This window comes from Engystomops pustulosus, chromosome 10 (genome assembly GCF_040894005.1).
Source record: "Engystomops pustulosus chromosome 10, aEngPut4.maternal, whole genome shotgun sequence".
In the NCBI taxonomy this organism is placed as follows: Eukaryota; Metazoa; Chordata; class Amphibia; order Anura; family Leptodactylidae; genus Engystomops; species Engystomops pustulosus.
In genome coordinates, this window is record NC_092420.1 from 29909768 (window position 1) to 29923158 (window position 13391).

Genomic DNA, 13391 nt, shown 5'->3' on the forward strand with positions numbered 1-13391 from the left:
CTTTAATCATTGTAAAATCATCTTTTCTTTATTATGTAAATGAGGCTGGTCACATGGTCAGAGGCAGTGATGTCACCCCTGTTACCCCTCCCCTCTCCTCCCCCTGTCTGTGTATAATGTATAGTAAAGCATAGTTAGTGTATCTGCTGACATGCTGCATCCTCCTAATACACAGAGACACAGACATCAGCTACACATGTACCTGACATGTTCTGCTATAACATGGCTGCATCCTGGAGCTGTTGTATATTTCACATACACATACACACACAGCACATGCACACACAGACTGAAGGGGGCGTAGCCACCAGCAAGCACATGGAGCAGCCATTACATGGAGCAGCTGTTAGTCAAGCACTGGGGGTGTGGCTGTGCATCCTTTAGGACCTCATTGCTTAGATTTACAGGCAAGAGGGACAATGAGGAGATAGAGGCAATGCTTTCTAATGGCAGTTTATGAAAATATATTTAGTTTAGGGGGGTTATTTTACATGACGGGTTCTCTTTAATGAATTTTACTTTATACTGCAATTTTTACTGTGGCCACTAGTTCTAATAGAGTGATACTTTCTGATTCTGAAAAAGTTTTCTATACATCAGTCACCCCATGTATATCAGTCCTTACTGGCATTCCATCTTTTATGGAATTGGGGGGCGGGCCAACAGACGACCCGACGGATTCAAACAACGTGTAGGATTTAACATTCAAAATTGTGTCGCAAGCCATGCACTTGCATGCCCCGGGAAGAAGAAGGTGAACTCCGGTGGACCTGAGTGGGGAAACAACACATGCAGGAAATTGGACGCACACACCTCAGAGAACGCGACAGGACGAGTAAGTAAATGTGCCCCAATGTCCCTGCCTATAGCTTTATAATCCCAGTGTCCCTAGATTTTATATACCAGTTTTAAAGGGGTTATCCCATGAAGGCAAATTAGGCCCTAATCACGGGATAACTTGCTGATCAGTGGGAATCTCATTGCTGAGACGCCCGCAGATCGTGAAAACGAAGGGTCTGACCGACCCCTTGCCGCATCTCAGACTATTGCAGCAGACGGCCACGCTTGACCACTCTGCTCCATTAATCTGACGGAGATCGCCGAGCTCTGTGCTCCCGCGGATAGGGCCTAACTTGCCTTTGTGGGAAAACCCCTTTAACATGGAGGTGTTCTATATCCCCCAACAAGTTGGATTGGTAAGATTATACTAAATTTCTCTTTTTAAGAAAACTACTTTCTTAAATACTCAGTGTAATTCTTTTAACCCCTCTCTTTCAATTCCCAACTTGATATCAAGTCTCTAACTAGGCTTAGACTCTATGGCCCACATTTACTAAAAACTGTTTTTTTTGGGTGCACCCTTAACATAGGGTGTGCAACACTTTTCTGTCGGACTTTGCATGTTAATTGTGGCCTATGGTCCAACTGAGCACTGGAACACCCCTTCAGTGCAGAAATTTGTGTCATGTAAAGAATAATTCAGCCGCGAGAGAAAAGGGTTGGGTGTGACAAATATGTGGCAGGGACTCTTCTTAAATACATGTGCAAGCAGTTTGCAATAGAAAGAAGGTGCATAGTCTGAACATGCATAATCTGGCTCTGTACATGTAAATCCATCAATACAAAAATAAAACCCAGGCTTGCAATACTATGAATGACCACCAGGTGGCAGTGCCCCTTCAACATTGATCTATAAGCAGTTGTATCTTTTTATTTCTTGAAATCGCACTTCACTCTGATTGTAGATAGCAAGTTACACAAAAATCATATTAATAATGTCACATACATAACACCACCTTTCACAATAATAATTACATTAGAATTAAGCTTTGGTTACCTTGAATTTATTTGACTTTGGAGGATTTCCGAGTGTTAATATTTGAGATTTTTTTTCCCACCATCTGATACCAATAGCTATGCACTTTTTTGTTGCTTATTTCACTACAAACAGTGGCGTAACTAGGAGAGGCAGGGCCCCATAGCAGATTTCTGCATGGGGCCCCCCTTCCGCTAAAAAAATATTCATGCATACACACACGTTTATACAATCACACACATTTATACACTTAAATACACCACACACATAACATTCTACAGTCACTTTTATATACTCGTACACACATACATACATACATATACACTCATATGCACAAGTTTATGTTCATATATATATCTATATATATATATATATATATATATATATATACACACACACACACACACTAACATATACAGTATATACAAACTCAAACTGTATATACAGTATATATACATCAAAGTTTAATACATACTATTTATATACATACATACATATAGCATACATACAACACATTCTTTTACATATGGTATACACCCACTGTGTATACACTGTATACACACACATATGTTGTATAAAAACACCATATACACATACTGAATCTATATGCAGCATATACACACATACAGTATATATAGTGTATACACACAATGCATATACATAGAGCATATACACACATATATACAGTATATACAGCAGATACACACATACACCATATACATATAAATATTTATATGCATGTTTCTACATACAGTTTATACACATACACACAGTATACACATACACACATACTGCATATACATGCAATATATACACAAATACATATGGTATATACAGAATATACACACACAGACATACAGTATATACTGTACACACATACAGTATATACTGTACACACACATACAGCATATACTGTACACACACATACAGCATATACTGTACACACACATACAGCATATACACACACACACAGCATATACACACACACACAGCATATACACACACACATACAGCATATACACACATAAAGTATATACTGTACAGCACATACACATAAATACAGCACATACATACACAGCAATCTATACATATATATATATATATATATATGGTCTTACTTACATTTCCTGAAGACCGGCTGCTGTGCAGTGGGAGGCTGTGTCTTCGGGAAGCTGCGGAAGTAGGCCGGCGGTAAGCCTGTCAGTCAACCAGGCGCAGATGGAGCGGAAGGTGTGGGGCAGCCAGGCAGTTGCGAATGGACTAGGCCCTGCACAGAAGAAGTGGACCGGCCGGGGGGCCGTGAAGACACTAGGCTGCGGAAGGAGTAGGCTGGCCGTGCAGCCACACACAGACTGGGGCTGGCGAACGCGGCCGCGGATAGAACAGACGGGGCCAGCCTAGAAGTGTCCATGCCATGCCGCTGGTGCCGTCGCGCCAAAAGAAGTGGGCGGGCTGAGTGGCCACAAATGAAGAGGCAAGTCGGTCGGCCCACAGATGAGGTGGGCGGACAGAGGGACGACACAGGGGCCCGTATTATTGTCCAAGGGCGGTCCCATCATCCCAGTAAGCACTGGCTGTTCATCCCGGGCCCCTGTGCCGCCCGGGCCCCGTAGCAAGCGCTACGGCTGCTACGGCTATTGTTACGCCACTGACTACAAATAACATAAAATATAATTTTTTTTGGGAGGTAGATGTGATTTTTAATAGGTTCGCACTGTTCGCTCCTTTGGCTGGCACAGCACTTCTCCTCACCCTAATTATGCACTGCTCCAGCCTTGTTCCGCCCAGCATAAGCTGAGAATACGACATCACTGGGGCAGATTTACTCACCCGGTCCATTCATGATCCAGCGGCGCGTTCTCTGCGGTGGATTCGGGTCTTCCGGCGATTCACTAAGGCAGTTCTTCCGACGTCCACCAGGTGTCGCTGCTGCGCTGAATGCACTGGAGTTCACCAAGCCGGGCCGAGTGAAGGTAAGCGCGTGTCCAGCGACACTTTTTAAAAAAAATTCGTTGGGTTTTCGTTTGGCCCTGCCGCCCGATTTCCGTCACGTGCATGCCGGCGCCGATGCGACACAATCCGATCGCGTGTACCAAAAACCCCGGGGCAATTCAGGAAAAATCGGCGCAAACAGGAAATATTCGGGTAACACGTTGGGAAAATGCGAATCGGGCCCTTAGTAAATGACCCCCATTGTGTTGTCCCTGACAGGCAGAAGTAATCAACGCTGCACCTCCCCCAGCTGCTGTCTATGAGTCATAAAGCTCAGTTTAATTAGTCCTATGTGGACAATTCAGGAAGCTCTGTGTGTAATGTGTTTATGTAGGCACCCAGCTTTCCCAAGGTCCTGAATTTTATAATTGTTTTTTGAGCAGAACCACTCTTTTCAGGTATTAAACAAGATATCTTTCTGCATAAGTGTAGCTACAGGAGTCTAAAAGTATCTTTGTTTCACAATGCATAAAAACAAAGGTAGATTTTCTTTAAGTTTCTGCTTATTCCCATTGTGGTCTCTCTTGGTAGGCTTACAGAAGTATCAAATCCGTCATAACAACCTCCTGCGGCAGAGAGTTCCACAGTCTCACTGCTCTTACAGTAAAGAACCTTTGTCTATGGTGATGGTAGAATCGCCTCTCCTCTAGGCGTAGAGGATGCCCCCTTGTCCTGGTCACAGGCCTAGGTATAAAAAGATCCTTGGAGAGATCCTTGTACTGTCCGTTCAGGTATTTGTTCATTGCAGTGAGGTCTCCCCTCATTACATAGGTTTATATAGAAATCTATGGAAGGGAAAATAGAATGGCAATTAAATAATCAAACTTGTTTTCCTGGGTGGGATTAGGAAGAGGACCTTTTTCCACACATATATATATATAGAAGGGGCTGCTTTACAGACTCATGGTCACTTTGCATTTTCTTTCTAGCCTCCACTGTTGCTGAAATATCAATCCTGGTATCTGACCATTGTAGTCCTCTCCTGTGTAAGAGAGGAGGTGCATCATGACAATTTTCTCTCAAGCTAAGGCTGCATTCACACACATGTATGGGGGACATACAGGGCCGCATCTGCCATGAGGCGAGATGAAAATCTCGCTTCAGGCGGCAGAATGCGGGTCCCTGTAAAGGGCGGTGAAATTTGCCGCTCTAAAGTGGGCAATTCGGGCATCCATTAACGCCCGAATCGGCCACCGGCTTAATAAATTGCTCCTGTCTCTTTAAGAAACAGGCGCGATTTATATGCGGAGCGACGCAGCGCCTTTCCGGCTGCTGCGTCGCTCCGTTCTAATCAGTGACACAGGCGTCATGACGTCACGCGCCTGTGTCACTGTGCAGAGCCGCGGCTCACAGAAGAGCAGCGTGAAGACGGGACCCGCGCGCCGAGGGAGCAGCTGCCTGCAGGTGCGTATGATTATTATTATTCTTCATGTATTTTAATTAATTAAATGTGACTAATAATTAATACTGGGGGGGGGGGCGCTATATATATCATATGGGGCCAGAATTATTTTATACTGGGGGGGGGGGATGATGGAATGCTATGTATTTTATTTGGGGCTATAATTATTTTATACTGGGGGGGGATGCTATATGGAGGAAATTTGCTTACCGAAATTTCCATTTCTTTTAGTCCGTGAGGCAGCACACATATGGGATTTATCCCCTAGGTACAACTCAGAAGAGAACAGGTTAACAAGCAGTAGTAGACAATTACCGTATTTTCCGGGCCATTAGGCGCACCGGAATATAAGGCGCATTAGTCCGATGCGCCTTATATATGTAATAATTCCATATATAAGGCGCATCGGACTATAAGGCGCAGGGTCGGGGGCGTGGCGGAGGTCCGGGGGCGGAGCGGAGACCCGACGCGACGCGCCGCCGAGACGAGGCGCGGAACGCGGGGAAGGTGAGGGGGAGGTAAAGAATAGAATACTTACATAGATCCCCGCTACCGGAGACAGCAGATCTCCAGCGGGAACTGCAGACCACGCGGCAGAAGTTGTTCGTAGTTGTAAGTAGGGTCCGCTGCCTCATATAGGGCGCACCGGACTATAAGGCGCACTTTGGATTTCCAAGGAAATCCAAGGCTTTTAAGTGCGCCTTATAGTCCGGAAAATACGGTAAACAATTAGTGTCTTGGCTGACTCCACCTATATAAGGCCGGAGCACACACACAACCCTTGTATGGTATATAGCAATAACGTTTCATCATTTAAGGGTGGGAAAGCTGTGCTGCCTCACGGACTAAAAGAAATGGAAATTTCGGTAAGCAAATTTCCTCCTTCTTTTTCGTCCGTTCGGCAGCACACATATGGGACGTAGCAAGCAGTACTTATGGGGAGGGATCTTAGTCGCCTGCTGAAGCACCACATTGTGTGAGGCTGAAGCCTTAGGAGGCAGAGAAGTCCATCCTGCAGAGATTTATAGATGAGGATGGAGAGGACCACGTGGCTGCTCTGTAGGACTGATAGACGTGACAGAGCTCAGCTACAGAAGCTGATGTAGAGTTGGCTCTCAGCTGGTCTGGAGCTTAATGACCAAAGAGACTCAACAGCATCTCATGAAGTCAATGATCCATGTGGACAATTTGCCCCCTTATTTGAAAATGTATTGTTTAAAAGAATTGTTCTGAAGACTGTAGAAATCGTTGGATGAAGGCTGAGCAGGAAAGTAACATGATGCTTTTTGGTAGGAATGTTAAGGTAGGAATCTTTGAAGGACATTGCTTGGAGTTCTGCAGTCCTCCTGGACGATGTCGTGGCCATGAACATGATCAGCTGCTTTTGAGGATTCTTCTGGCTTTAGGCTTTTAGTGCAGCCAGAAGATATATCCTTTGTGAGTAGGCGCCCTGGACCTCCACTCAGCACCGGCCAGGATGTGTCATGTGACGTCACATGTCTTCATGCAGGAAGAAGATAGGGCGGCCCGCTGCCTGGTCACACAGGTGGAGCCAAATGCGGAAGGCTTAGGGACGGGCAGCCCTCTCAGCATTGCAGCTGCAGCAGCTTTGGTCAATAGGGCCAGGCCCACCTAGGTACACGACATGCATAATTTATGATTCGGTCGTGGGTCCTGGGCTGGCCATTAGCATCACTGCTACGGTTGGTGCAGCGATAGTAACGCCACTGATAGCGAGTATTCTGGATATCAGAAATATGACTAAGGACATCAAGTGTCAACAGCTGAAGATTCGCCTCTGCTTAGTGCAGGGTTTTGCATACTCTTGTAAGTTGGAGACTTCAGGAACCTTTTTATAGTAATGACTTATGTAGGCAGCAGCACATTGTGATAGACGCGTTAGAATAATAACATAGAAGTATTGTAACACTGGTCTGATTGGCTCACAGCCCCCGATGAATAGAGGACAATATCTTCTCTTGAGTGTTCCATGACTTATGATCCTCATCATCTCCTACATGGGACCCCAGCCTCAGAAAAACGTATCCCTCTGGCTATTGTGCGAGGATGAAGAATCCAGAATTTTCTTGCCATAAATTATTGCGACTGGTTCCTTCACTTCAGATATGGGCTTTGCTCATTGCACTACATCTATGGTAACAGACATTTGGCCAGTGCTCTTGTCACTCATTAACTATTGTTAGCTGAAGTCAGGGGAAATATTTCCAAAAATACATTTATAAACTTTCATTACTCTTCTTCAAATTTGAAGTTGAAGATTCAGAAGTTCCATGGAAATAACCAAGTCCTCCAGGTATGGAACCTTTAAGGACGTGACTGGCAATGCAGTGGGCAGGAGTCTGAAGCGCTATCCCGATGTTCTCCCGATGTGGAGGCAGGATGGGAATATGAAGATCTGATAGGACAGATGATGCCGCGCAGTGATACCTCTGAGGCAGAGATACACAACTAGCAGATTGCTGCTCAGGATCTGTCAGGTGGGAAGGTTACAGAGTCTATACTTTATGTATTGTAGAGGACACCAGGCGTCTGATAAAGACTTTGGCCAATCTGAAGAGAAGGACCTCCTTCTTATTGTTGATATTCCACCAGGCCAGATGCACTAACTCCCACGGTTTTGAGTTAAGTGGCTTTTTACCTACTCCATCAGATAGCTATTATGACAGGTCACATGGCCAGTGGTGGCACAGATTTCATCCCTTGGTCACTGGACCTCTAATGCCGTTATCAGGTGTGGTCCATCCACGCTGAAAATATATAGACAGGACTGGGTGAGTAGGGAAGACGTCATCATCAGTGACTGGAAAGTAGAATCATCTGCAACACCCTCGCCGATGCAATGGCGAAGGAGTGCTTGCGAATAAGCCCCACCGCATGTCATCACATAACACAGGGGACATTGCAGTGGTTAATCCTGCCTGCCAAGGCAGAAGTTAATTGTTCTGTGTGATGTAAGAGTCTAGTAACCAATCACATGTATTGCATCCTGTCTCTGTAAGCTGAGAGGTAATTGGAGGAGCAGCCACCACCTGACCAAGGGGAGATGATAAAACCCCTGGCCCAGAATGTTCTGGAGACTTAAGTCTTAGGACTTAGGAATGTGAGGAGTTAGTAGTTAGCTGAGCTGTAGCTCAGGGGGAGACTGGAGTCTCTCCAGTACAGGCTCTTAGGAGTCTGTACCCTTAGCACACCAGACCAGAGCAGGAAGAGCCTAGCCCCTGCCTCTGAAGAGTGGAACTAGGAGTTAGTGTAGTGAGGAAAGGGGTATCATCCTACCTTTAAGGGTGATACCTGAAGCCCCTGAGAACAAGCTGAAGCATCCTACTAGGACACAGCTGCCGCCCAGCCTGCCATCTGCATCCAGGCTGGTGCTCTACTCCTGTGGCTCCCTCCAAGTACCTCTCCAGCACTCCACCAATTTGTTCACGGCATGTTGCTGAAGTTCCTGCGGTTCCAATAAAGAACTGTAAGTGTTTTTGTTCAACCTCTGCCTCCGTCTGGTCCCTGCTACTACAACTACCATCATCACCGGCACCCTGTCCACCACACAGAGACTTACACTCTGGACACCAAAGGGTTGCCCCAGGGAGATCCGCTATAGCAGCCTCTCCCTCATCATTTCTTGCCAACACCACCCTGCTGGAGACCTGCCAGGCTGTAGGACAGCCCTCCGGTTCCCCATACCAAGCACCGTGACACAAGCGTGCTTAGGCCGCAACCGTCAGCCACTCAGGTACTGCGGGCCCAGGCTGACTCCAGGCCCCGAGAAAAGGCTAGGCCCCGGTGGGGGATGTTGCAAGTGGCGTCACGAACAGGATTGATACTTCTGTGCCTTATTACGGCATTAAAGACTTTCCTTTATTAAAAAGACTGTGCTGCCTAACCCTGCTGCCATCCGGGTTTAGGCCCAAGTATTTGTGTGCTTCTGGATTGAACTGTGTTAATGCTGCCACGTGCTGTCGAGCGCCGCTCCAGCACTCAAGAGGTTAATCCTTGCAAGAACTGTACCAGCTCTGCTACATCCGGCGCTGCCGTGCCTGAAGATTTTTACCTCAGAAACTGTGGCGCAGCAAATAATTCAAGCCCGCCAAAACCTTCACTGGCGGGAAACCCAGATGACGCATCAAGCTCCACCCACGCGCGAATGGCGCGAACCCCGCCTCCTGTGGCGCAGGAAAAATTAGAGCCCGCCACAGCTCTTGGCGGGAAGGACTTGGACTCCTCCTACTGGCTAGAGGCGGACTTCCTGCCCCGCCTCAGAGAAACGCCAGAACTCGAGTGGATTTTGGACAGTGAGGACAGCATCATGTGGGGTCCTCCGCCCTTCCCTCCTGTGGAGCGTCCTGAGTTCTATGAAGTACTGGAGACCATGGTGGTGGTCTCTGCGCAGCCGGTCCGGAGGCCCTTTGCTGGACACCGACTGCATCGAGGACTGACCCGAGCATTCGTCACCCGGCGGTATGTCCAGACGGTGACAGAGTACCAGGTTCCACCCGGGCGGTTCCTCGTACCTATCCCGGTTACCATTCCGGTACCGCAGGCCCACGTGGAGGCGCCACGTGGGGAGGCCCCGACTCCTGTTGAGCCAGCGCCTGGGCCTACTGCTGCTGTGCCACCTGCTCCGAGGCCTGCTAGCCCTGCTGTGACGGTTCCTGATCCTCCGGCTGATCCTGCTCCTGTTCCGGCACCTGCCCGACCATCACGGAGATCCGAGCCTGCACCGGAACCACGAGCCCCAGCACCGGCACCTCCGCAGCCTCGAGGCCGAGGTGAGGCCGCCCGCCAGCAACTCCGGGACGCTGTCTCGGAGCAGCGACGCCGCGAGAAGGAGGCCCAACGCTACATGGCCGGCCGGTCTACAGCTGGAGCCTGGGTGGAAAAGAACCGCACCACCGGCATGGTCCGGTTCTTCGATAAGCAGCGTGGCTATGGCTTCGCCACCCAGGACTACACCGGACGGGAAGTATTTATACCCCGCCGGTCTGTCAAGAGGCCTGATCTGCCGGAGAGCCAGCACAACCTGAAGCCAGGCGAGTGCATTGAATTCTCCCTGCAAGAGGGGCCCCGACGACCCTGGGCGGCTGGTGTGATCCGGATCCACGACTCCGATTTGGACCGCTACTTCCCGCACGACGACTGGTATGAGGACGACGAGTGGCCGGAATCCCCGAACACCTCTTCTTCCTCGGCTGCGAGTCCCCGGGCGGTGACCCACGTGAATGCCCCATCCACGGTAATCGTAAGTACGGGTCCCATTGCCATCCATGGGCCGGGCATGATCCAGGGCGCCACCCCCACCGTCTCCCCTGCCGGGAGTATTGCCAGGTCCCGCGGCTCTTCTGTGGGAGAAGACATCCCGGCTAGCGAACCTTGTCCGGAGGTTCCGTCTAGGCCCACATCTCCCCTTGCCGGTTACCAATGGGGTGATGACCCGGCCCCGGAAGAACCGGAGCTGGAAGGAGCTGCGGCGCTGCCGCAGGTCCCAGTTTATGTCTTTCTGGACCCCTCCGTGGTCCCTGGCTCAGTTGAGCCCCCGGCTGGAACAGCCGACACCCCGGGCGACAGCGCTCCTCCCCCTGAGAGTCAGGAGGATGTTGCTGCACCTGCAGTACCCGCTACTGCCACCGGGTGTCCCCAGCCGGAACCCACTCCTGCTGAGGATGTACAGGATTCCCTGCTGGAACCGGATCCTGTCTTTGCTGAACTCAGCGATGCCGAGTAAACCCTGATGGGCTGAAAGCCCTCTTCAGGTACTTTGTCCAGTGTACATATTGTATATTTGCTTTTTCCTACCCTATAGAGCCAGAGACTTTCCTGAGACTCTTACCCTTATTTATCTCAGTCAAGAGATTTTCCACTATTATGTGCTATGATAGCACCCCTTCCTCTGCCACAGCAGAAATTCCTACTTTATTGCACTTTTCCCCACATCAAGGGCTGTGCCCAGAAGATGGACTTTCCTATTGGAGACCTTCTGAGAGACTGTTGCCAATTTTGAGGAAAAGTTGCCATGTAATTTATTACTATTTTGCACTTAATGCCTTCCCTCTTAGGTACGGACATTATGCTTGCACCTTTTTTTTATGCCTTTCCTTTGCAGGAAAAGAGACATTTGATCCTGCTACCCTGAGTAGCCTAACTTTCTATGTAACGTTTGCAACGTTTAAGATGTGTACCCATTGAGCTCCTAAGCCAATGTGAGCTTACAATATGCTTGCACCCTGTCTATATGCCAGTAGTTTGCATTAACCCTGTCTTAGGCTTTCCAGGTTGTAGTGTGGCTGTGTCGGACCATCTTTTTGTGTGAAACACTGACTGTTACCTTATCCCCAAACCGAGGTTTGCACATGGGGGTAGTCCGTAAACTGCGGGTCCTTCGGGGACCGGGGGTGTTACAGAGATAGCACCTGGATGCCACTCATACTATGGGTAAGGACGTCAGGAGGTACTCGTGTCGCATATGCTAATGCAATGCAGATATACACATTATATAATTGTCGCCAGGGAAGAAGTGTTTACATAACAAATATACAGGCCTTGGTGCAAGGAGTGGATTACAGGACATGACACCACACCTTTCCTACTGTACAGTTCGGTTTAATGGCGTTAGCGACCAACTGTCTTACTTCGCATCTACATATATGTGTCTTAGTCCGACACCAACCCAGGTGCCTGTCTCCAGGACCATGGGCGGTTTGTCCCTACACCTTCACATAGCCTGCACTTCCCCGAAGTGCCCGTATCCACCTATGCGCCCCAACCATATGTAGCCGAGCCGAGGGCGGCTCTTTCAATTGCCCCGGGGGTATGCAACACCCTCGCCGATGCAATGGCGAAGGAGTGCTTGCGAATAAGCCCCACCGCATGTCATCACATAACACAGGGGACATTGCAGTGGTTAATCCTGCCTGGCAAGCAGGGGCGGACTGGGAATATAAAATGGCCCTGGAAAAAACTATAAAAGTGGCCCCATTTTATAGGCGGAGTCAAAACAAGTGGGTGTGGTCAGATAATGTGGGTGGGGTTACTACAGACAAATTGTTGGTAGATGCAAAACAAGAACATCTTTTGCTAGTAAGTGAATCTAATGCGCAAAGAATGTGACCTGTGGATCAGTAAATGATGCAAAAACACAACCCGATAAGCCTTAAATAACTTTCCCCTGTGCCATACATGTACAATTCAAAGAAAGAATATATTGATACTGCCTCCTATGTTCAGGAATAATGCTACAAAAACACATTCAATCCTGTCTTCTATATACAAAATAAACCTACTACAATACCTTCTCCCATATACAAGCCAACTACTATAATACTGCCCCCTATGTACAAGAATATAACTACTATAATACTGCCCCCTATGTACAAGAATATAACTACTATAATACTGCCCCCTATGTACAAGAATATAACTACAATAATACTGCCCCTATGTACAAGAATATAACTACTATAACACTGCCCCCTATGTACAGGAATATAACTACTATAACACTGCCCCCTATGTACAAGAATATAACTACTATAATACTGCCCCCTATGTACAAGAATATAACTACTATAATACTGCCCCTATTTACAAGGATATAACTACTATAATACTGCCCCCTATGTACAAGAATATAACTACTATAATACTGCCCCTATTTACAAGTATATAACTACTATAATACTGCCCCCTATGTACAAGTATATAACTACTATAATACTGCCCCTATGTACAAGAATATAACTACTATAATACTGCCCCTATTTACAAGGATATAACTACTATAATACTGCCCCCTATGTACAAGAATATAACTACTATAATACTGCCCCTATGTACAAGAATATAACTACTATAATACTGCCCCCTATATACAAGAATATAACTACTATAATACTGCCCCCTATGTACAAGAATATAACTACTATAATACTGCCCCCTATGTACAAGAATATAACTACTATAATACTGCCCCCTATGTACAAGAATATAACTACTATAATACTGCCCCCTATGTACAAGAATATAACTACTATAATACTGCCCCCTATGTACAAGAATATAACTACTATAATACTGCCCCCTATGTACAAGAATATAACTACTATAATACTGCCCCCTATGTACAAGAATATAACTACTATAATACTGCCCCCTATGTACAAGAAT